Source organism: Felis catus, chromosome E2 (genome assembly GCF_018350175.1).
Source record: "Felis catus isolate Fca126 chromosome E2, F.catus_Fca126_mat1.0, whole genome shotgun sequence".
Lineage (NCBI taxonomy): Eukaryota > Metazoa > Chordata > Mammalia > Carnivora > Felidae > Felis > Felis catus.
Window position 1 is genome coordinate 53,904,358 of NC_058382.1, and position 24,708 is coordinate 53,929,065.

General features: G+C 46.5%; 2 long non-coding RNA genes across 6 annotated transcripts in view; one reads left to right on the forward strand and one right to left on the reverse strand.

The window, feature by feature from the left end:
* LOC102900985 overlaps positions 1–24,708 on the reverse strand; it is an 807,705-nt gene that overhangs the window by 553,492 nt on the left and 229,505 nt on the right. The gene's annotated exons all lie outside the window — the stretch shown is intronic.
* Positions 11,127–13,680, forward strand: LOC109494644. Its single transcript, XR_002149644.3, has 3 exons — positions 11,127–11,920; positions 12,261–12,327; positions 13,124–13,680. It is a non-coding gene; the product is annotated as an uncharacterized LOC109494644 (long non-coding RNA).

Sequence of the window (24,708 nt, forward strand, 5' to 3'; positions counted from 1 at the left end):
GCCTGTCTCACTGCATAGTGACTACTGTTCAAGGAAGCGCTCAAGGCTAGGACACGAGTCAGAGAGTCACTACCATCAGAATGGTGTGTCTAAGTGAAGTAGAAGTTTTCAGAGTCATTGGATATTTATTCTTATCAACATCCCTAAGATTTTTCCCACGTTGGCAAATGATGAAATGGAGGCACATGTGTTGTTGTTGTTGTTGTTGCATTGTGTCTCTCCCCAACGGATGTGTTGGAGCTGGAATTGGAACCAAGCTTGACTCAGATGTGCCCTCTTCTATGTGGTACTTACATGGTACTGTGACACTGCCCCACAGGCACAGGCCTTGCATCAGAAGCCCTAGTGCCATTCATTCATTCATTCATTCATTCATTCATTCATTCGGTAATCATATGTCGAGCGTCAACTAAATGTCAGGCACTGTGCTAGACATCGGGGAAATGGTGTATACATACAGATACAATTTCTGCTTCTACAGAACGTACGGTCTGGCGAGACAGAGATGCATTTCTCAAATAATAAACGAAGCCAAAGAAAGACAACGAAGACCAGCACTCCAGGGAAAGAAACACTGTCCCATTAGGGTTCACAATGGCCTAGGGATATTTACTAACGCCTATTCCATGCCAAACCCTGAACTAAACCCTGGAAGGTGGCCTGTCCTCCAGAACTCACTGCCCGGAATGAGGAGTATGGAGACACGGCAAAGCGGCGTGATGGGTGCCAACAACGTAGAACAGAGCAGTTAGCTGTTTAGACACAGACCTAGGATCAGAAAAAGGTTCTCGGAGGCTGTTGCCTCTGAAATGGCCAGCAGAGAGGGAGCACAGGTTCCTCGGGACCGTGTAGAAAAACGCCTTCGACATGGTGCACAGAGTCAGAACGTTAGAATGGCAGATCGTGAAAATAAAGAGGGTCTCTGAGTTTACAGCCCTATCGCAGCATGTTGGTGGAAACTTAGGGTTATTTGGTTTTTTTTTTTATTGTGGCCGAGGGCTAATTTTCATTGCCACAGACCAGCTGTGCATTTCTAAACCAATGTGTATCAACAGCTCCTTAAATTAAAAAAAAAAAAATGTAAATGCTGTGATTAAAAGAAAAAGAAACTCTCAATTCCTACCAGGAAAGAATATGCAAATTGGATAACTGAATCCCTGTCTCGATGCAATAGGGAAGAAACTCAGCACTATGTCCCTCACTGGCTCCTGGTGGCCAACAGGAAGCACTAAGTCTGACTGGATATGACAGAGGACCTCAGATTTGCAGCCACAACACCCTGTCACGTTGTGTGGCGAGAATCAAGTTCAAGAACTCCTCCGTGGCTGGAAAGAGTTTGTTTTAACCAAAGAAGCTAGGGGTCGATGGCCTCTCAAATGAAACAGATAAGGCAAACAGAGGGTTCTTGTCAGAAACAAATGTTATGTCTCTCCCTCCCGAAAAGCTTACAGATAATATCAGTAGGAGTCTAGTTGGGCCTAAAACGAGTCCCTGAGAAGTAATATTAACCAGACGCTTGGCAGATCGTTTATTTATCTCCCCCTAAATTCAATAAAGAGACCCATATATAAATAAGGGAAAATAATGCGACTGTTAGTAATTTATCACTGGATAGAAAGCCATTGTTGTCCTTATCTCTGCAATGATGTTCTATTTCCACTGGTAATGAATTACAGGGTTGCCACATCCTTCCCCTGTGACAGTGGAGACAAGCTAGGTGCTACAGCTCAGACCCTGTGCTCCAGAGACCCAGTGGCAGCCATCTTGGGCCCAGCCCTCTGCCTGTGGGTTCCTATGTGAGCAGTCCTAGGTCAAGAACTAGAATGCTCCACCCACTCTACTTAGGAAAAAAGACATTATTTCTTTAAAAAACAAACAAAACATTTATTCTTATCTTTTAGGTGCCTCTGAGGAAGACATGGTTAAGGACTCATAAATGAGGCAGCGTTTTATTCATTATATCCACAGTTCCTAGCTTCCTTTTGGCCATACTAAAAGAATATGTTCAACTTGGCTTCAGAGAAATGAGTGATATAACAAAATTTGGAATTCATGAGAGCTGAGGGTCTAGGAATCAAAACGATGGTTTGTTGGAACAAGGTGTTAATTTTATTGATGATGCTAACAATGATGATGATAGGTAGTATTTACTGCATACTCATCATATTCCAGGCATTATTTCAAGCACTTTATATAGATTATTTCATTTAGTTCTTCCTACAAACTTATGCGTGGGTATTATATTTAATTTTTATTTTACAAAGGAGGAAACTAAATATCTTGCCCTCTGTCACAGAGCTAGTTAGCTGTGAAGGAGGACTTGAATCCAGGGCTCTGACTCTATCATCCTTCCTGGTGGCTGAGTTGGACAAACCTAAGATATACCTTCTGGTTGATGTGCATGAAGAGGAAGTGAGGCCGAAATCACTATTTGGTATCTTAAAGGGTAAAGTCAAGCGTATGGACTTCTTAGGGCTACTAGAGTCATTAACATTTTCAAGAGTGAAGGTGACATGGCCAAGCTTGAATTTTAGGAATCCTGGTCTCTGAAAGCACTTCAGGAAATGGACAGGAGTGAGAGTAGGGAGTCCATGAGGTAGGGAGGCAAATAGTCAGGCTACCAAGTAGTTGAGATAGGAGAGGATGAGGACTTCAAAGAAGGTAATGGCCATGAAGGTGGACAGAAGCACATATTCCCAAGGACAAACTGGTGGGATGTTCTGTCCCTAAGCATGAATTGTCTGTGTTACAAGGCTACCCTCTGGGTCCCCTATCTTAGTAGCATCATTCATTAGCCTCTTAAGAAAGTATACTGTATGTTTTGTTGTTAAGTATACTCAAGAAAGTATACTGGATGTATGCTGGATGTTTTGTTGGGACATTCGGATCCTTTCTCAAACCTTTCTGACATTCCTAGGGAAGGGACAGGCCATCTTGAAGCTTTAGAATCACAAATGGAATACCCACCAATTAAGCCACAATGCTTAGTATCTATGCTGGGAGTTGTCCTGCCCCATGCATTCTACCCATCTGGCAATAGGAGTGGGCCCCTGGCTAAAAGGAACTATAAGACACATGGTATGTGACCCAAAAAGGACTAAAGTCTCTTTCCTGGAAAATACAGAACAGATACAAAGAAATCTCAGCTTGGGTCTGTCTAGTCTTGAGAGTGGACGTGTGGGTTGGCATTTTCAGTCATGCGTGCTAGAAAAGAAAGACTACAGCAAGGAAGAGGGGAAGACTACATACATAGAGAGAAGCAAGGACAAGACCTGGGAGAGTCCTGATGACATGTTTGGATTTAAACCCAAGACCAACAGTGGCTCCTTCCCTGACCTTGAAGATCATGTTCTACCCCAAAGCCTTATAATACAAACTTTTCCCTCCCGAGTTCATCTAGGTAAAGCCGATTCCAGTTGCTTGGAACCAAAAGACTCCTAACTAAGAAGACCCCAGTGTGTCTAACTTGTTCTACAGCACCAGTGAGATGTTCATGATTTCCTTTTACCCGGGTTCTTCCTTGGGTCTCGTGAATTAACCACCTTCTTGGAAAGGGAATGAAGGAAATAATAAACAATGCCCTCTGAGGCAGTATTCTATCCTGTGAGCAAAGTTCAAGCGACTGCTCAATTACTAAGTATCTCCTACATTCAGGAATGGTACTAGATATAAACACAAGGTCTGAGTTACATGCATGATGGGCTTTACGAAGGATAATAGGAAAGTACAAGAGGGTTATTTGTGTTTTTGTGGACTAATCTATGAACATGCATCCTTCTCAGTGAAAGTTATGACTGCATAAGTCCTCACCATCAAAGAAAAGTCTTTTTGCCCTCTCTCTGGGCCATGCCATTGTAGCTGTGCATACTGAATACTGCTGGCTGAACTGATGACCCTCTTCACATCAGACAAGTAGAATCTAGCACTTCTCAGGGACCCTAAGGCTGCCAGGATGCAGCACACCCTACCTTCAATGGCATTTTCTTCATCCCCCTGCCCAGAGTGCAGAGAATATAACTCTTACTCATCATTGAGCTACAAACCATCTTCCCTATACCTCTCTGAGTCGTGGGAGCTGTAACTCAATTTTGCTTTGATTTTTTGGATATCCACTCAGTCTTTTTTCTTTGTAGAGAGGCCACTCAGAGACAATGTACCTGCTCATAATTCCTCCTTCGGAGCCAGCAAAGTTGCCATTACACAGATATAAATAAGGAATACTCTATAAATAGCTTCCCCCCCAGCCTGGGCAATGAAGCCGACAGAGAACACTCGGCTTCTGGTTTGATACTGGGCTTTCCCCACAGATGTTACTTGTCTTAATGTTTCAACACCACATGATTTCGAGAGACTGTGTCACAGACCCCATGAAAATAATAACGAAGAACAAAGTGTGATTTATCCTGACCCAGAGTTGAGGACATGAGAAATGTTCATAATTCAGCTGTCACTTGGGCTAAGTAGAACGACCTTGGTGTTGCTCTGGGTTCCAAGAAGCATGTGCTCCGGCATCTAATTGACATTGGGAATACAGAGAATATGGCCTTGAATAGTGGAGGCATCTCTGTGACTCAGACAGCCCCCTCTGAAGCCCTCAGCACTTTTCCCTCTATCCCGTAGTCAGAGTGGGGTGCTATTTAACATCCGAAGATGGTCCTTCTTCAGAAAGAGTACTGGAGCTAACATCTCGAGTACTTACTATACGTTCTGCCACTGTGCTAAGCGTCTTATATAGATTATGGTGCAACAACCTTCTGGGTTAATTCAGGATTTTGCATATGAAGGAACTAAAGCACTGAGAGATTAAATACAACTTGCTCCATTATTCAGGGAGTGTGTGTGACTTCAATCCAAAAGGCCTGATTCCACAACCTGTACCCTAACCACTACTTCCTCATATGTCGCACACCAGCCTGCAGATGACCACCTTTGTGCCTGGATAAAAGAGATGAGGGAAGGGAACAGATGTGTGAGTACCTATGATGTGACAGACACTATGCTATGTGCTGGCCACGCTATACACATGATTTTGCCTAACTGGTAAAATGACCCTGTGAAACTCTGAGCTTGAGTGGCTTGCTCATGCTGCTACAAGAGGAGCTCGTACTTAAACCCACTTCTGCCTGGCTCCAAAGCTGGGGCTCTTGGTGCTATGCAGCAAGGTCGTCCCATTCTTTTCAAACAATTAATTCCCTATGAGATGCATCCTTTAAGGGAAGAGAAAATGGGTGGAAAGGAAAGGAAAGGAAAGGAAAGGAAAGGAAAGGAAAGGAAAGGAAAGGAAAGAAAAGAAAAGAAAAGAAAAGAAAAGAAAAGAAAAGAAAAGAAAAGAAAAGAAGACAAAACTGTGACACTTATCTGAAAGGTTACGAAATCTGAAATAACTTGGGACAGATAAATTTAACCCTGGGGACTCCCCATACCTGTATCCCCACCACACTAAAGCGAGTCTTGGCCTACCTCCAAGTCCTGAAGATATTCTCCGATGTTTTATTCTAGAAAGGTTTAGATTTAACCTTTAAGTCTAAGACCCATCTCAAATCAATTTTTAAGCATGGCGTGAGGTAGGGGTCAAGAGTTACTTTTTTCTATATGCTTATCTGGATGTTCCATGAAAACCAACTGAATATATGTGAATCTGTTTTGGTACATATTTTTGTTCTGTTGAACCAGTTGTCTACCCAATGCCACAAAGTCTAGAAAAAAATAAAGGGACCCAGCATCTTCTAGTAAAAGAATTGCCTACTATTCAGAGCTAATATTGCCCATGTTTTGGTCTATTTTCTTTTGTGTGTTCACACACACATTTTTAACATAATTCTTATGATACTGTATATATAAATGTTTATCTTGCTCTTTTTTTTTTAACTTAACATTGTAAGACACCAACTTTCCATGTCATTAAATATCTTTTGAAAACATTATTTTTTTATGGCTGCATATGTTCCATCATTTCTATTTAACGTAATTTATTTAACCATTTTGGCATGCATTCCATTCCCACATTTTTGCTATTTATAAATAATGTTGCAATGAACATACTTGTGTATAAATATTCATATGCATTTCTGACTTTTCCCCAAGAAGAAAAATGGCTGTGTCAAAGGGCATGACCTTTGCTCAGGCTCTCTCTACATCCTGCCAAATTACTTTCCATATCAATTGTATAACTTAAACTCCCTCCAGCACTTTATAGGAGTGCTTATTTTTCTGCATTCTTGCCAAACCTATTACCACCTTTAAATCTTTGCTAATTCTATAGCTAACATGGCTTTGTTCATAGCTTAATTTGCTTGAACTTACTTTCCAGGGAAACTGAATATTTTTGCATATTTAGCCATTTGCACAGCTTCTTCTGTGTCTTGTCTTGCTTGCACCTTTAGCCCAAGGTACGGCTATTAAGAGTTTAGTGATTTTTTTTTTCTTAATGATCCCTATGTTCAAGACCTCTTAGGAATGCATTTTTAAAAACCCCGTGTCAGATAAAGAGTTCTGATATTTCTTCAGGAAGTTTTAGATACCCATCTATAATGTTCCTCTTCGCAGGGAGCTCACGGTGAAACAGGACAGCAGACACTGCCTGCAAAAAACTGCAGTGCCCACAAAAAACAAGGGAATTCAGATGAACTGCTCTGGATATTCCGATAAGGGAGAGGACATTGCCAGCAGTCCCAGCTTTGTAGCTGGGACTCGATGTAGGCATTGCGACAGAGGGTCTCAAATTGGAAGGCCCATCAGAGTCACTTGGAGAGCTTGTCAACACAGAGGCTGGGGGTCCAAGGTGGGGCCGGAAAAATCTGTGTTTCTGACATGCTCCCCATGAACTCAGCGCTCTGGCCCTACACGGGCAGAAACCACTGAACTAGGAGAAGTTTGGGAAGAAAGAGAAAACAGTTCCAAGTGAGAAAATCATCTGAGCAAAAGCTTGAATCTCTTCACTTAGGAGTCCAGTCTCATTGACTCTCAGGATAACCAAGAAACAAAAATGGCAATTGGGGATTTTTCTCTATGTTCCCGTATTAAAAGAATTCACAGAGAGAGCTGTGGATTCCTCGGACTTGTATCACGCATTGTATTTTACCCCAGGCTTATATACAACATACTTCTAACTACAACGAAAGGGAGGAAGCAAGTCCCATCCTCAGTCATTCTGGCCCACACTCAAATTCACTCTGTACTAACACGTTTTCATCTATCCGCGCTTTCGTCTTCACTTAAATTTCTTTTAAAAATCACCTTTTATTTTTAAATGACCTACTGTGAATACACAACTGGAGTTATTTCTCCTAAGTTACAAGGCATGTGTAAACATAAATATTGTGAGAACAAAACCTTGTTATTAAACTTTAATTAGACGTCATTGCCAAGCATAGTTCTCAAGCCTGAAGTCTGCGAATGTTGGTTAAAAAGGGGCCATCAGTAGGAAAGCCTGAGTGGCTCAGTCAGTTAAGCATCTGACTTGGGCTCCTATCATGATCTCATGGTTTGTGGGTTCAAAGTCCCGGGTCGGGCTCTGTGCTGACAGCCCAGAGCCTGGAGCCTGCCTTGGATTCTGTGTCTCCCTCTCTCTTCCCCCTCCTCACTCACCCTCTGTCTCCCAAAAATAAACAAACGTTAAAGACAATTTTTTTTTAAAAGAAAAGGGGCCGTTAGTAGAAATCAAAAAGAGCCGGGAGTACCCGAGAAAATACAAGATATCCAGATGTCAGATAAACACATTCTTTGTGTAAGTATGGCTTATGCAGTATTGGGGACATACTTATACTAAAAATATATTTGTTGCTTATCTGAAAAATTTAACTGGGTGTCTTATATTTTTATTTGCTAAAATTGGCAAGCCTAGAAAGGGACTGACAATTTACACCAGCATCACGCTGACCTTTTCTCTGAGACACCTTCAGAAATACTGAAAGAAAACTGAAAAGGAAATAATTATCTTACAATGTGTGATAACATTATTTAATGCCTTGTCTACTAGGGACCAGCTGAACCAGAGGTACCAAAGTGGAAAGGTCCCTCCGGGAACAGAAGTCCCTGACTTTGTAAAATGCTGCCTTAAAGCATGGATTGAAAAGAGAATGAGAAGACAGATCTTCGACCATCTTGGGCTCCCTGTAGCTAAGACCCGCATCTGTGCTTTTGAAGGAATCGGCTGACCTAACATTTGCATATAGGAGCAGAGGATCTATATCCTTGTGAGGGCCACAAAGGGGGCTTCGGGCAAGAAGAAAATGGTGGGTTAATGGGCAAGCCCATGAGCAATCAGCCTGACTAATGGGGAAAGTTTACACACGAATGGCTGGGCTTTCCAACCAGCTTTCTTTAAGAAAACCATCAAATCCCTAGACCTCAATTGAAGTTAATAAAAAATGCTGAAGTGTTTCTGCTTGCCTGCAAAATATATTCCTTTCTGGGTTAAAACTAACTCCTGATAATTTCAATGCCTGCTAACAAATACTTTCTCGGAAATGATACACAACCTGAGAGATTCATAAGACTGTATTCCATTGACGTCGTATGTTGTCAGGTCTGAGTGTGGTGCCTCTCTAAGGAGAGGCTAAGATTTTCTCTTAGATTTGTGTGTTTCCCCCACACGATGGGACTGAAGGAAAGCATGAGACCTACCAAGCTGGGAGGCAGAAGTGAAGATCACAAGGTACACCCAGTCTCTACTCACCATGTGGACCCTTCCGAGAGGCAGTAATCTAAACTGGGATCTCTTCACCTCCTCTGCTGGATTATCCCACCATTCAACCTCCCCTATAGATCTGGGAAGTTGGAGCGGTTCTCACAATCAGGAACCAAACGGTGCAGCTTCGGACACAGACTGCCAGCAACTGCTTTCAGTTGAAGGCTGAGTGTCACCTTAATGGGACTGGATGGCCTCTGATCGCAGCAAGAACTTAAGAGTAACCGACTAGGTCCCGTTACTACGTATAAACGACCACAACAAAAGAAAGGAAGAAAGAAAATGGTTCTGGGTAAGAGCAGGGCAGCCTGCCAGGTGGTTTACGTCAAACAGCATCTGTTGATCCTACATCATTCCCACTTTACAGGGGGTAAAACTGAGGCAAAGTAACTCAAGTGACTTACCCATTCTACTGTCTCCAAACCCCACAACACAGTAAGCAGGAGAGACAGAAAAGAAAAAGCCTTCAACGTGCGGACCTCCCGGCCACCCTCTCCTCACGGCAGAGCCGGAAGGCTCAGGTGAAGGCACCAGGCCGCTTCACTTACTCGGTAGCTTTTTCTTGCGGCACAATCGCCGAGCAATCTCCTGATTGCAATTCGGCTGCGGGTGCAGCTACTCGAAGGCTAGAAACTGGGCCGGTCGTGCCAACGTGAACCTCTCCATTTGCAAGGCACTGGCAATCCTGGGGCTGCAAAAAGGAGCCTGGACCTTGAATCACGGTGATTTTACCAAAGCGTTGCCAACGGGTGGCTGGTGGGCCCGCCCCTCCTCCCCGCTGCCAGCCTTGCCAACATGTGAGAGCGGACTTCCCCGTTCTCTCTCTGTGCAGATCAGAAAGCCCAGGGAGTGGATCTGTGGGTGGCAAAGAGCCTTCCTCTGGCAGACCTAACTCCATCTTTGTCCTCGCTGCCGCTCATCCCTAGGAAGGCGGGCGATTTGGACTAGGAGTCTCCGGGCCCCTCACTGCTTCCTTTCAGACTCTGGAATGTGCCATTCCTGTGGGCCCCAGCAAAGGCCACGAATATTCCCCGTCTTCCTTTATTCAGAAGAGGTCAGGAACGGCTCTTCCCTTTTCAAACTCAAAGCAAGCGCCCCCAATTTCTATCCATGTGCATTTGGGAAGCAACGAAATCCAGCCGGTTTAACCACTCAGCATTGCATCGTTTTTTTTTTTTATTTATTCTCTTACTTTAGAAGAGACTTGGAAGCGAATTAAGAATATCAAGCTATAGCTTACATTTATGGAAGGTAGGATTTGTAGTTCCATTTTTTTCCCTTGTTTTGGCTTGTTTGTATTTTCTGAACTGTCTTCAATCGCCAACTATTGCACTTACAATATTCGAAAGTATTTTAAAACATAAATAAGAATAAAAAGAAGCCCCAGGCAGCTTCTTGCATTACATCTGGACGACTGCTGACATTCTAGGATCAGAAATTGAAACCAAAATGTCTACTGAGTCCAGCGGGAGACAAGACAGCCTTCATTCTGACAGCAAAGGGGAGTTTACTCTTGGTCCAAAGGGACTGCTCTGAGATCAAATTGATCCCCAGCTGGCTCTGCGTGGCGATTGCTGCTGTGTGAGGGCAAGCGAGTCACCTTAAGGTCAGACTAGGTGGTGACAAACAACAGAGTTCCTCTGGGGAGACAAAACCAATACATGTCCGTCCCCGCAGTCCAGGGGCCCCGGCCGGACTTACACGACCCTCCCCGCAGCCCAGGGGCCCCGGCCGGACTTTTGCTGGGGTCCAGACAGCCTCTTCTGGAGGGTCAGGACATTCCTACCTTGTGTCTCTCCCCCCTCTCCCTCCCCCGCTTATCTTTCTCTCCCTCTCCGGCTCCCTTCCTCTCCCTCCCTCTCCCTTCCTCTCTCCCTCTCTCATTAATGTTTGTGGGATGCCAGCCAGGAAGAGATCCCTGATTGGGTTTAGGGCTTATCACAGGACTAACCTTGGGGACAGGCAGGCTCCAGGCTTTGAGGGATTTTCCTGTAAATCACCACGATAACAAACTCACAAAAACATCCAGCTTTGGGTTGAAATAATAATAACAACACATTTTTCCCCCGCGCTTTGTCGGGAATTTTGCTAGAAGGGCTGTGCACGCGCGTTTATTAAATGTTTCTGACGACTCTTGAGCGAATGCTATAATGGCCATCTTACAAGAGGGTAGACGAAGTCTTGGGCTGAAGGACTTGCTAGGGTCACAGAGCTAGAGCCCGACAGAGGGGCTCGAAGTCACGGGACTTCGAGCAGGGAACGCCGATGGCCGGCAGGGAGATGCAGCCTCACTCGCGTGGTTAAGACTTCGGCCCCCGGGGCAGACTGGCCGCCCCGGAATCCCAGCTCTGTGACTCTGGGCGAGCGACTGAATCCTGTTCCTCAGTGGAGAACAAGAACACGTACCTCGGAGACTCATTATGTGCCTTTAATAAGTGATCGTATGAAAGGGGTTTTGTGACGGTGCCTCGTATGCTCCCCGTGCTGGGGTGCTGCGATTATGTTCTTAAGAAAATCACCTTAGCACAATAAACGCGTATTAAGTGCTTACTGACGGAAAGGGACATCCCCACGGCTTTTATCTGCAAGAAAGTTAGACCACCATTTTCACAGGCTGGATGTTGATCTGAATTCCATACCAAAAGAGCGTGACTTTGACAAGCCAACGCAACAGCGCAACAGCGACTCCAGACTGAGATCTCAGTGTCTTACGGTAATCCCTGGCCTCCTTCCCGAGCCTCCAAGGGACGCTCAGGGGTCCTGCGGGCAGAGGCAGCCGTGACCCGAAGCAGGAGGAAATGCCTGTGTAACCCGGGGGAGGTACAGCCAGGGATTCCGAGTCCGCCCCGGCTTCCCAAGCAGCCGCTCTCTCCCTCCACCCCGCAGCCAGGGGCAAACTCCAAGAAACTTTACACACAAAAGAGCAATTTACTTAGCCAGTCATTTTCTAGATTTGCTCAGCAATTATTTCGGCTCTTTGTGTTTAAGTGAGTGTTTTTTCTGTCCCTGTCCAGTGTCTTTCTGCTTCATCAGATAGGGAAGCCTCGGCAGCATTTTCCCTCCAGAGAGCTGAGCCCTCACGGCCACAGAGGCTGGGGGACGAGGCGGGCGGAGCAGGGGCAGTGGCTTAGCGAAGCCAGAGTTGCAGGTCCAGAGGGTTGCTGAGGCTCTCGGGCGGTGACTACAAAATGTGGACCAAGCAGCAGAATCACCTGGATGGCATGCACCCTAGTGAGCGTGGATATTGGGGCCCTTCTAGACTTTCTGCCCCAGCAGGTTTGGGGTAGGGGCAGTTGGTGTGCTGATAAATTTTGCAACCAGCTTTCTTGAAGAAGAAGAAAGATGAGGAAGGGGGAGGAAGGAGGAGGAGGAAGAAGAGGGAGGAGGGGGAAGAGGGGGAGGAGGAGGGGGAAGAGGGGGAGGAGGAGGGGGAAGAGGGGGAGGAGGAGGGGGAAGAAGAGGAGGAGGAGGAGGAGGAGAGGAAGAGGAAGAAGAAGAGGAAGAAGAAACCCCTGCTTTGCGGCACTTGCCGATTTCCTGGTGTAAGTATTCTCACTTTGGCAAATTTCAGCTTCCCATGTGATGACGTCACTGAGCAAAGCTGCGAACACAAGTGGCCCCTCAGCGCCTGTGAGCTGGTAAGAGCTGGTTCCAGGACACCATGGGGACAGAGCCAGGAACCTGCATGTTTATTAGGCTCTCCTGGATGATTCTGATGCAGGGGACACGGTACCAGGCTTTTCAGGAGAAGCAGAAAGAGATGGAAAACCACTACAATTCTGAGCATCGAGCCAACATTAATGCGTTTTGCTTTCTTTGTCTGGAGGCAGCCCTCCAATCTCCAAATAGCCACGTAGCACCATCACCACGTTTGTCATATCCGTTTACAACCTGCACTGTTCGTTCCTTGTTTTTAATTTACTACTCTAGCCTTTCCCTTAATCATGTTATGTAAGATGCTTCAAATACCACTGTGAGTGTGAAACCACTACTATTTGCCATCTATAAAAAGAAGACGTGAAGACATGATAAAACAAAAGCCATACTGTTAAATTCTAGTTATATACCACCCCCTGTCTAGCGTTCTGAGCCTCAGGCCTGATTTCTCTTTGTTAACAAGCATTAGAGAGGTGTGGAAGTCCTATTAGCACCAAATGGTGATATTCTCCTTCAGATAATTAGGACTGAAAAAGACTTGAAAAGGAAGTGACTTCCTCTCTAGGAGAAAGAGTATACAAAGAAGGCTTATCGGCATAACTTAAAACATCTTCCATGCCAAATAACACTAAGCCCCACTTCACTGAGCCTTCTAGAAAATGACATAATCGAGGTGTCCGGTGGTGATGATGGTGAAGGTGAGTTATCCATTACTGACCTCTTGCTATGTAACAGACTTTAAGCTGAGCACTCCACTTATATCACCTCTAATTGCAGGGAAGGGAAGAGAAGCTTGGAGAACTATTACACTTGGCCTCCATCTCGTATTGATCACGGAGCCAGGATCTGACCCTAAATCTTGCTGATTCCAGAGACCTTATTAAGAATACACACGTCAAGGTTTGCACCAAGGTTTGGTTTCCTTCTTTTCCTCATCGCTTTGTGGGAGGATTGAGTCACATTACATCCACAAAACACCTGACCCACATCCAGCTGCTGGTATGCTCATGCAAGATGGTGGGTCCCGTCCTTCCTACGATGATGGGCTTGTGACATGTTCAAGATCTCCACATTCCCTGAAGAGACGCCCGTAAGTGAGTCTTCTCTTCAAAGTATTCCCAAAGCAGAGGCCTCTTTAGCCGCAAAACAAAGTAAGGCCACGTGTTATACACAGAGTTTTTATCATTACTCATATGCCCCTTAGTCCTCTGACCCCCCGTCTATGGCTAAAATAAATGGAGAAACATTAACTTGGCTCCCAGCTGATAAGATGTTGTTTTCCTTCTCATTGACCTCCTCAAGATAACAGTTTTGAACTTTGATAAGGCGTTTCTTCAGTTCTTAGTTCTATACTAAGAGTTGACAAGAAGTCACTGGAATCAAATTCTGAAATTAGAAAAGGAGGCAGAGGACACATAAAGACACTGGGTTTTCTGCACAATTGATTTTAGAATGAATGGGAAGGCAAGACAGAGAGAGCGTGACAGACCCCACAGACCCCTGGCTTCCAACTCAAAGTACTCTGCCTGACAACCTGTATGTCCCTCATGTTCCTGATCCTAAGACTGCCACAGACCTCCCAGAGCTGAGGCTGGCTGGGGAGACAGTCCACTACCAGTGCCTGAGGTCGTGAAAGCTATTACCAGGGACAAGATGCTCAGCCTCAGTGGGTCTACGATGGGAGACAGACCTATCTTCTACCTGTCACATCAGTATAATGATGGCACTAACAACAGTTTTGATATTAATAGTAATGACACAATTTTTGAAATTAGATGAACTACACCTGAAAAATGTCCTCACAGTCTCTAAGTAATTCTATAAATGTTAGGGATTAATGTCCCCCATCCCAGAAGGGGCTGTTACCGAGAGGCTGAGGCAAGGAGCGGTTATTCACCCACAGTCGGTACACACGAGGCACCTGCTGTGTGCATGTTTCACATCAGGTCACCGCCCAACATGGTGTGATTTTTCACTCTCACTATGCAAATGTGGGAACCGAGGCTCAGGAAAGTTAAATATCTTACTCAAGGTCACATGACCGGTAGGTAGGAAAGCCAGTACTCAAACCCAAATGTTATGGGCTAAATTGTGTTGCCCACTCCCCCAAATTCATATGTTGCACTCCTAACCCAGGTACTTCAGAATGTGACTGTATTCAGAGACGGGGTTTTTAAGAGGTGACCAAAGTAAAGTGAGGTCGTTAGGGTGGGCCCTAAATCAGTAGGACTGGTGTCCTTGTAAGAAGAGATTAGGACACAGAAACCCTCTGAGACCGAGTGGCCGCCATCTGCGAGCCAAGGAGAGAAGGCTCAGATGGTACGCACTTTGCTGACACCCTGATCTTGAACTTCCGGCCTCCAGGACTGTGAGAAAATAAACGTCTGTCGTTTAAACCACCCAGCGTATGGCGTGCTGTCATGGCAGCCGTAGCACACCAGCTCTCTCGTTTCATGTCTCGTGTGCATGTCACTAGGCCACCCTATCAGGATGTGTGTGTGTTTGCTTACGGTCTGGTATAAAATCCACTCCAAGCACCACACGTCATAGCTTCTCTGAATCCACAGAGTGTACACATCCCCATTCTCGTCGATTTCCACTGGGGCAAAGTCACAGGCTCCGATGGTCCTTTTTGGGTTCATTCGCTCAGTGAGCCGTGTACGGTCTGCATCAGAACCAGTAGTCACCCGTAGAGGCCCGGTCTCCGGCCACAGGGAACTCACAGTGTAGCACCAACTATTCCTTGTCAAACATCACAAACCGCTGATAATGCTCCTTCCCCCTGAGCCTGCTGCCAGCCTCAGAAACCTTCTTAACTCTGGACCGTAGGAAGCTGCTACGGGACGACTGTACTTCACACATGACACTGAACCCACCCCCCCACCCCCACCCCCCCCACCGTGTAGGACAGGGCAGAGCTCTCACTGCCAGGCCTGCCTCATCCATCCCTCTGACCTCGCGACCACACAGATTTGCCCAGTAAAACCCAGCAAAGGTGGAACTCCAAGGTCGAACCGCCCCAAGCCTCAAAATCTCTGCTTCTGCATTTCCTAAAGCCACTTTGAAGCTAACAAAAATATCCAGGTGGAACACTGGATTGGGAAATTAGTTAATCTGACTGGCTGGACCACAAGAAACGAGGAGACAGGGGAAGATGAGGAATTGTAAACAGGTAGCAAAGAGCCCTCTTCTCTTTTTCCCTTCTGACTGGGTGCACTGACCCTTCTCAACACCTCATGTTCCCAAGAACTCAAATCTCTGTACATCGAGTGTTCTAGTCACCTGTTGCTATATGCCAAACTGCCTCGACATTTTAAATAAAAGGCCATTTGCCTTTGTTCACAATTTTGTGGATAAGAAATTCAAGACGGATTTAGTTGGGTGAGTCATCTCTTACATGGAACAATCCCGCCAGGGGGCTGGAGGGTCTGTCCCAAGGTAGTCTCTTTACTCACAGCCTGGAGCCTGGGCTGGGAGGCTGGCTGTCGAAGCCAGCTGTTGACATGGGGTCTGTTAAACCGACCGCCTGCATACGATCTCTCCTTAGGGCTTAGCGCCTGGGTTCCCAGAGGACATATCCGCAGAGCAAGTGTTCTAAGAGGTCCGGGATGAAGCCGCAAGGCTTTTTATGACCCGGCCTTCGGTGTCCCTGAATATCATTTTTGTTGCCTTCTACTGGTTAAGCAAGTCGTGAGGCCACTCAGATTCAAGGGAAGGGGAGTAAGATTCTCCCCACTCATGGGAGGAATATACCAGAATAAATGCAGTCCTCTTGAATCTACCCACCACACGCTCGAATGTGCTTCGGGAAAAGGTTCCCAAATCAAAGGAGTGAAGGCATGACCCCAAAGTCCCGTGAACCAGGTCCTATGTGAGTTTTAAAGTTTTTAATCAGCACGTGAACACTCAGTCAGTTGCTTTAGCAACAGCCTAGAACCACGACCGGAAGGTTTATTCAGAAAGTTGCTGGGGGATTAAATCCAACAGATAGGAAGGCCCAGACATCCTGGGTTATGTGAAGGCAGAATTTCACCCCCGACCAACCACAGGATTGCCTTTTTCGCCCCAACTCCTTGATCGGAGGAAGAGGGATGGTGCTGGTGAAAACCTGTACGGCCCCCACCCACCAAACAGGCACCGAGATTAGGCTCTGCAGGAGCCATTAGGAGGCAGCAAACTGGAGGATTCTGGGCACAACGTGGGCCTCGAACACAGAGCACACGTACATGCGGGTCTGAAATCCTTAAGAAGAATTCAGGATTAAGAGCACACGGTAAAAAAAAAAAAAAAAAAAAAAAAACAACCCACCAGAAGACTTCACCATGTGTCTAAGCATTACAGAGCTCCGAGAGGAGACCTCTTGAAAATGCAGTCGGAGGAAATGAAACATAAGGGCACTGTGTTCAGACTCCATACTGGGACTGAGCATGGCAAATGGAAACACCCGGGCCCTCCCAGCTTCCCTGCGGCATCAGTAGGGAAGGGGCCCACTCACCACGCTCAGCAGCTTTCTGTTGATTGGCCGCAAATCCTAAAAGAATTTACTGTTGAGGACACAAACACCACGGACGACGTACCACACCCAGGCCCTTGCCTCCTTGTGGCGGTGCAGGAAAGAGGGGGGACACCCTGGCACTGTCAGGCAGCCCCCGTCGGTGGACTCGGCACAGGGCCATCGTGATGTGAGTGAGGCTTCGGGGCCCCGGGACTCTGGCCTGGCCCCGTCGCCCTGGCGGTGAACGAAAAGGACCGTGGGTCAGCACAGAAGCAGAAGAGAAGGGGGAGGGGGCTAACACACCATGCCTTGGAAACATAAAGTCAGATTCGAGGTGACATGGGGGCCACAGGGAGAGATCCGGGCCTTGGCCGGAGCAGTGGCAAGGAGCTGACAGGTTGAAAGGCTGAACAATGTCGATGCTTGGTGAGTCTCCTCTTCCCCCTTGACCTCCGCACCCTGCCCTCCCGCCCCTGCAAGTGCATTCCTCTCCTTCCTCTCCGGGCCCACCACTCAGGCTCCCAGAGCTTTGAAGTAACGTTCCCAACACCAACCAAACACTGGTCAGCAGTTTGCAGCCCCGCCTCAGCATCCAGGGGCATCAAATGACAGGACAAAGAAGTGGGGTTTTTCTCCCTCTCTTTTTTCATGACCCTGAATCCTCACTCGCCCCAGGGTTTTCTGCCACTAATCACTGAAGGAAAAAGGTGAATCCAATAATTCAATGATCAACTCTGGAAATTTTGTTTTGTTTTGTTTTGTTTTTCAATATATGAAATTGATTGTCAAATTGGTTTCCATACAACACCCAGTGCTCATCCCAAAAGGTGCCCTCCTCAATACCCATCACCCACCCTCCCCTCCCTCCCACCCCCCATCAGCCCTCAGTTTGTTCTCAGTTTTTAAGAGTCTCTTATGCTTTGTCTCTCTCCCACTCTAACCTCTCTTTTTTTTTTTTTTTCCTTCCCCTCCCCCATGGGTTCCTGTTAAGTTTCTCAGGATCCACATAAGAGTGAAACCATATGGTATCTGTCTTTCTCTGTATGGCTTATTTCACTTAGCATCACACTCTCCAGTTCCATCCACGTTGCTACAAAGGGCCATATTTCGTTCTTTCTCATTGCCACGTAGTACTCCATTGTGTATATAAACCACAATTTCTTTATCCATTCATCAGTTGATGGACATTTAGGCTCTTTCCATAATTTGGCTATTGTTGAGAGTGCTGCTACAAACATTGGGGTCCAAGTGCCCCTACGCATCAGTACTCCCGTATCCCTTGGGTAAATTCCTAGCGGTGCTACTGCTGGGTGATAGGGTAGGTCTATTTTTAATTTTTTGAGGAACCTCTGCACTGTTTTCCAGAGTGGCTGCACCAGTTTGCATTCCCACCAACAGTGCAAGAGGGTTCCCGTTTCTCCACATCCTCTCCAGCATCTATAGTCTCCTGATTTGTTCATTTTGGCCACTCTGACTGGCGTGAGGTGATATCTGTCAACTCTGGAAATTTAAGTCTGTCTGTTTCTTTCTCTTTCCTTCCTCCCCTGCCCCCTTTCGAAGAAAGTTCTCGCTATGATCTTCTCATCTGTGCACATTGATTTATTAATAGCCCTTCGCAGCCATTAGCCCAGCCCTGGATCTAAGGGGGGGAGGGGTGCTTTCAAGCAGCAGCAATACCTTGATGCCGGAAGAAAACGTGGGGCTGAGGGGGCAGTGTAACAGGACCCATGGTTCTACCTCCCATCCCCGCTCCTGCACCCACGGCTCTGCCAGGGGCGTGGAGAAGAAGGCACTTCTCAGGAAAGGCAAAACCCTAACAATAGACACAAACAGGGGAGGGAGGCAGGAACCCAAGACCCCGGAAAGCCCACAATTGCAAACAGGGAGTTTATCTCCGCGTAACTTTGGGCAAGTTTTGCTTGGCTTGACAGAAAGGACAGACAAGCATAGGCTCCCGAGTCATGCGGGACTGTGTTCAACTCCTGTATTTGTCACTTACAAGTGTGAGCCTAAACCGGTTACTTAACCTGTAAGAGGGAGATGGTGGTAATTACACTGTGAGGCTGATGAGGGATTAAATGAACAGGCACGTGGACAAGCCCCTGTCGCAGGGCTGGACATACAGCGGGGTCTCAAGAAACACTGGTTTCCATGACAGGCAATCTACACCCGTGGAGGTACCATCCCATAATCTGCACCCATCTACCTCTCCAAAAATATTACAGCCAGGCAGCAAGCTCCCAGTTTCTGCTGTCCCTGCAACTTCATTTATTCAATCATTTAACCTTCCCTTCATTCCTTCCTTCCTTCCTTCATCTGTCAGCATTTACTGAATGCACAGTCCAGGCCAAGTCCACTCAGAGAGGCCAACAGAGATCTCAATAAGAACAAATGCTGGTTTTGTTCTTCTCGGGGAATCTGGATCTTCTAAAACAACGAGTAGCTGAAACGTGAGTAAGTTTTCCTATGACCTCATTCTGCCTTTATTATCATGGGCAGCATTTGCTATGTTTTAATCATTACCTAACGAAGCTCTACAGTGTTTCACAGCCCATAATCTACTTTCACATTTCATAAAAGCACAGTGAGCCAGAGATTAAAGGGCCAACAAAGGGTGTATCACAAGCTCGTCTTGCTTTGTTTCTGACCAGTGACCTGCACCAGGGGCGGCACAATAGGGGCACCAGGGGGAGTGCGTGGAGGCATTCTCTCCGCTGAGAGCAGGGTGGAGCTTGGTGTGTTTTCTGAAAAGCGCATCTGGGACTATTTTGAACCGCAGGTTTCAGACTCTGCAGCCTTTCCCAGCCAGGCGCACGGATGCAGCCTTGCAGGTTACACACGGCACAACTTTACATTACATCACATAGGTGATGACGCAAATGGCGATCCCTGATGTCGTATAGTGCACAGCCTGCACAGGTGTACCCCTGCAGCTGTGGCACCCCTATTCTCGGCGGACGTGAACAGGGTTGGTTCAAGTCCAAAACCTGAGAGGAACCACCGGGCCACACTGCCCCTCGCTGAACAGCATCGGTGTCAGACACTGGTCGGTCCAGTTTTTCTCGCGGCAGTTAAGCAAACCGTGACTGAAATTCTTCATCGGTAAAGAGCGAAATGAGCCCCGAGGGCTCCTGAGGAATTACCAAGGGGAGGCCCGCAAGGAGCTCCGTGCTGTGCCTAGAACACAGTGGGCACTCGCTCCCTGCTGGCCGACAGTCTCGGCTGAGCACAGGCACGTCAAAAAAAAAGAAAGCAGCCACTCAGGACCGAAACCTGGCTCCATCCGTTGGGAGCTGGGTAACCTGTGCGTCCTTGGTTGTCTCCTCCGGAAAATGTCTCCAATTATACTTCCTCAAAGGATTTTTGGGAGGCCTCAATATGAGCATATCCAGGACACGGGACCCACGGTAAATCGTTTCTTCTTCTTCTTCTTCTCCTCCTCCTCAACAGCAGAAGTCAGGGGTGAGCAGAGGTGCTGGAATCACATTCGAAGCTCATGCTTAGGGCGCCTGCAGGGCTCAGTTGGTTAAGCGTCTGACTCTTGATTTCAGCTCAGGCTGTGATGTCACAGTTTCATGGGATCAAGCCCTGCATCAGGCTCTGCGCAGAGAGCACGGAACCTACTTAGGATGCTCTCTCTCTCTGTCTCAAAGTAAATAAATAAACCAAAAAATAAATAAATAAAAAGCTGATGCCAGGGCTACCAAAGTTTACTGGGGCTCTGCCATGTATTAATCTTTGTAATGGGCTCTGGGGATAGAAAAAGGTCTATCCATTAAGACCTGCACTGTTGCAAATCATCAGCTGAAAAACTCAATGCTCCTTTTTCTTTTTCCCCAGTTCATTGCACTTCCGATTAATAAAAATTAATTACTAGAAAACGATATAACTAGAACAGTGACGTGAAATGCACGCTATAATGCCAAACTTTGATGACTGTTACCACCGAGAGTCCGTAGGCGAAGGATGACAGTGTCATATTGCCATAAATGTAATCAAACACCAGCTCTCCACTTCTGTGCTTCCCTTACCTTGGAGAGTAAGTGCCCAGCAGTTTGCAGACTGGCAAACCAACAATGGAGCACACCTTCAGTCAAGTGTGATCAAAGACAAGCGGCTGGCAAGCCTGTCTAGGGTGTATGCCTGTGTGAAGAAGTGGACCTTGTTATTTCTGAGGCCGCCGCACACTTTAAGGTTTCCACCTTCTTGCTTTCTCTCCCAGGTTCCAGGTCCCTCACGGAGACTGTCTATACCTCCCCTGGCCTCAGATAAACTCTTACTAAGTACCCACCAATAAACGCACCGAATGTCCGGGCATGACGTGGGCAATTAAGAAAGCAACTCCCAGGGGGCACCTGGGGGGCTCGGTCCGTTGAGCGGCTGACTCTTGATTTCAGCTCAGGTCATGATCTCACGGTTGTGGGATCGAGCCGCACGTCAGGGTCTGCACTGGGAGTACAGACCCTGCTTCGGATTCTCTCTCCCCCTCTCTCTCTTTGCCCCTCTCCTGCTCTCTCTCTCCCTCTCTCAAAATAAATAAAAAAATAAACTTAAAAAAAGAAAGGAAGAAAGTAGCCTCTCCCCAAGCCGTGACCCTCTGACCCTCTGCCTTCTCACACTGCAGGGTTAACGCCCCATAGCAGATAAGTATAGAATCCTTCAAAAACGATCAAAAGCCCACCTTCCACCTCTATATACTCCCAGCCCCCCACACACGATCACAGCGGAGCGTGAGTTGGCCACTCCTAAAAGTTCAAGTTTGCCACATGGGAGTGGCTAGATGTGAGGGAGTTCAGGGCAAAGGCTGTCTCCTAAAAACCAACCCTGATGGTCACCAGACCTTCCAACCCAGTGAGGAGGGTTTCTCTTTAAAAGGAGATAATTGTACTCTTCTAAGATGATAAAAAAAAAATCTACCTCTTTCTGAAAGGAAGCCAGTCACTGCTTTTAATAAACTCTTTGGCTACAAAGATGAAACAGGCAGACAACAACAACAAAGAAGATATTATTAACGTAATTTTATGTAATTAGATAGAGGGGTAATATTTATTTTAATATTACAGAGGAAATATCCCACAATGCAGACCCTGGATTAATTCTTTATATCTTTGGGCTGTACTTATCAAATAAAACTGTACTTATGGAAAAAGCAACCACATAAATCTTGCCCCATTGTCAGCTGGCAACTCCCAGCAAGGGCTAATTGTATTATATATCTTCTGCAGCCATGCCTAGTGGTTGTCAGGCCCAAATGCATTGTTATTTATTATATGAACAAATGCAATTTCCTTCTTGGAATCTCAGTTTGGAATTCCGCGATGGCCTACAACGCGCCCCCCTCTTCTATTCGGGCAGGAAAAGCAAGACCCCGGGGAGTGTGATCTGTTGTGGAATTCTCCCGAGAAAAACAGAATCTAAGTTTCCCTTGAGAGACATCAAATCAAATCTACAAGGAGTGGCCTCTGAAGGGCCATTAGGATGGAGGTGAACTTCTAATCCTCCTCTTCGAAATGTTTCTCTCCCCCAAGGGCAGGACCTGCTATGGATTTGCCGGAACGGGAAGCAGTGTCTGACCTAGCCCTGTTGGTTGGTAGCCGGGGTCACCGTGCACGCGAGCGCCACGTTACAGGTCTGGTTCCCTGTCATTTTCACTCTGCCTCTCCCTCTTCCTCTCTCCTTCTGTCCTTCTTGGGGGCCCAGGCTAGCCCCACACTGGAGGCCGCCTGATGACCACCTTGCACTTCCCGATTTCACTTGTCAGCCGGAACCAGGGCTACTCCCCTGTAGCAGGCTAGAGCAAGCAAATTTGTTCCTGCTCTCCGCGTCCATTATCCCAGGACTTGTGGGTATGCCACACCGGCCTGGAACAAGGTTAAGCCTAACTGTGTTAGTCAGATAGATTTCTGCACACTCCGCCTCACCATATTCCCCTGCATTGAGGTTTGGGCACAAATATCAGTTACTGTAATGTTCGGTTTGTCGCAATCTTTTATGTATGCATATGTGTGTGTACGTGTGTGTGTGTACACGTGTGTGTATACACATGTATGTATATATGCACATGTATATACATATATACACACACACACACACATACACACATATAAAAATCACAGAACATATAAGTAGGCAAATGATGAAGCAGAATTTGGACAACCCTAGTTTCCTGCCAAAAGGACATTTAGTAACAATAAAAACACTAATACAGAGCTATTCCCCTGCTCTGGTTCAACTGAATACAATCTGAGCGTCTCTTATGCACAAGACACTAGGTTAGGCAGTTTCCACATACAACATTCTGAAACCATAGTGGTCACTGTGATAATTCGACTTCATCCCCCACCCTTCTTAAATGTGGTGAAGAGGAGACTGCAAGTTTGACAGCTACTCACTCACACAGCTGGGACTTGAAACCTGACTTCCCACTTCCTTCCCAAGACTCCTTCCCCGGTCCAACCATTTCCTGGAAACAGAGGCCCTGGGTAGGATAGACAATGAGTCCAGGCTAGCTTGGTATTTTTTTTAAATGAAGTTTTAAATTCATTCCTCTATCAAATCAAGACCGGGGGGGTGGGGGGGAGGACAAAGAAGCAAACCCAATCCTTCCCAGGATTCTACACACTCAGTAAGAATTCCACAGTGGACCATTCTGCTGGGGGCAGAGTGCTTCTCCTCTCTCCTTCATGAATCCAATTAAAATCAAAGCACACACAAGAGGAAGTCAAAGCCAGAGTCAGAGGCAGAGAGAGCGTAGTGATGCCTCCAGGACAGAAAGTCAGCTGGTCAATTCCTCCCACCAAGCTGTCTGCCCATTCTTAAATGTAACCCATCATCCAGAAAACCAAGCTGACCACACTGCTCACACAAGTTACACGTGTGTAACTTACCTCCTCCAATTCTAGCAAAATGTCCTCCCTAGCACCTGGAGTTAGGGACTTATCTAGAAAAATAAATGGATTACAGAATGACATGTGTCTTGAATATCTGGCTGAGGAGGCGTTTGTTGTTTGTTTCCAGTGGGCCGTGGAGATCCAACTAAAGGCCGGAGACAAAGGTACCGGAAAAGAGAAAGGAGATCATTTTTCTGACGGCTTACCATCGTCTAGTTCCTGAACATAGCACATCCCATGAGAGGCAATCGTACACTCTTTGGTTGAAAAATCCACACGTTATTTCTGCAAAGTTTGGGAGGACTCTGCAGAAGTCCTGGGACAAAGAACAACCAAAGGACAGCTAGTGGTTACATAAGAAAAGTAGGAAATGGGACTCTGTATCAAACTTGAAGAGATGTAACCTTCAAGGATCCCAGGGCCACAAAATTCATAGGGCATCCCAGATAAGCCATGACTGATTTCCACCGTACTGATCAGCACCTTGGACCTTGTTCCCTTCCATTCATAAAAACAGTGCTATCAGTGAATGAGCTCACCACCCAAGATAATCATAAATTCCTTGGCAGTTAAGTTAAATCATTGTTGAACTCAATTCACTGAACCCTGGGGAATATTAACGCATTCTTCCAGGCCCAGAGAGGTACCTAGATGTCCCTGACCCTCCCGAGATGAGGACGATAGAAACTCCCATTTAGTGGCCAACAACATTCACTGGGTTGACGATCTCCTAAGAGGAACGGTCAGAATCCTGCAGAGAAAATCAGGACCGGCTCCATTATTGTAGGACCCAATGAAAAATCAAAACATGGGACTTCTTGTTCAAAAATTATTAATAATTTTTTAAGATGTCAACAGCGGAGCATTAAACCAAGTGCAAGGCCCCTCCAAGCATGGGGACCAGGCCACAGGTTCACAGGCGTGGCCCTACTGGAGACAACCCATTGTGATAGGTTCCTGAGAATGATCTGAAGAGA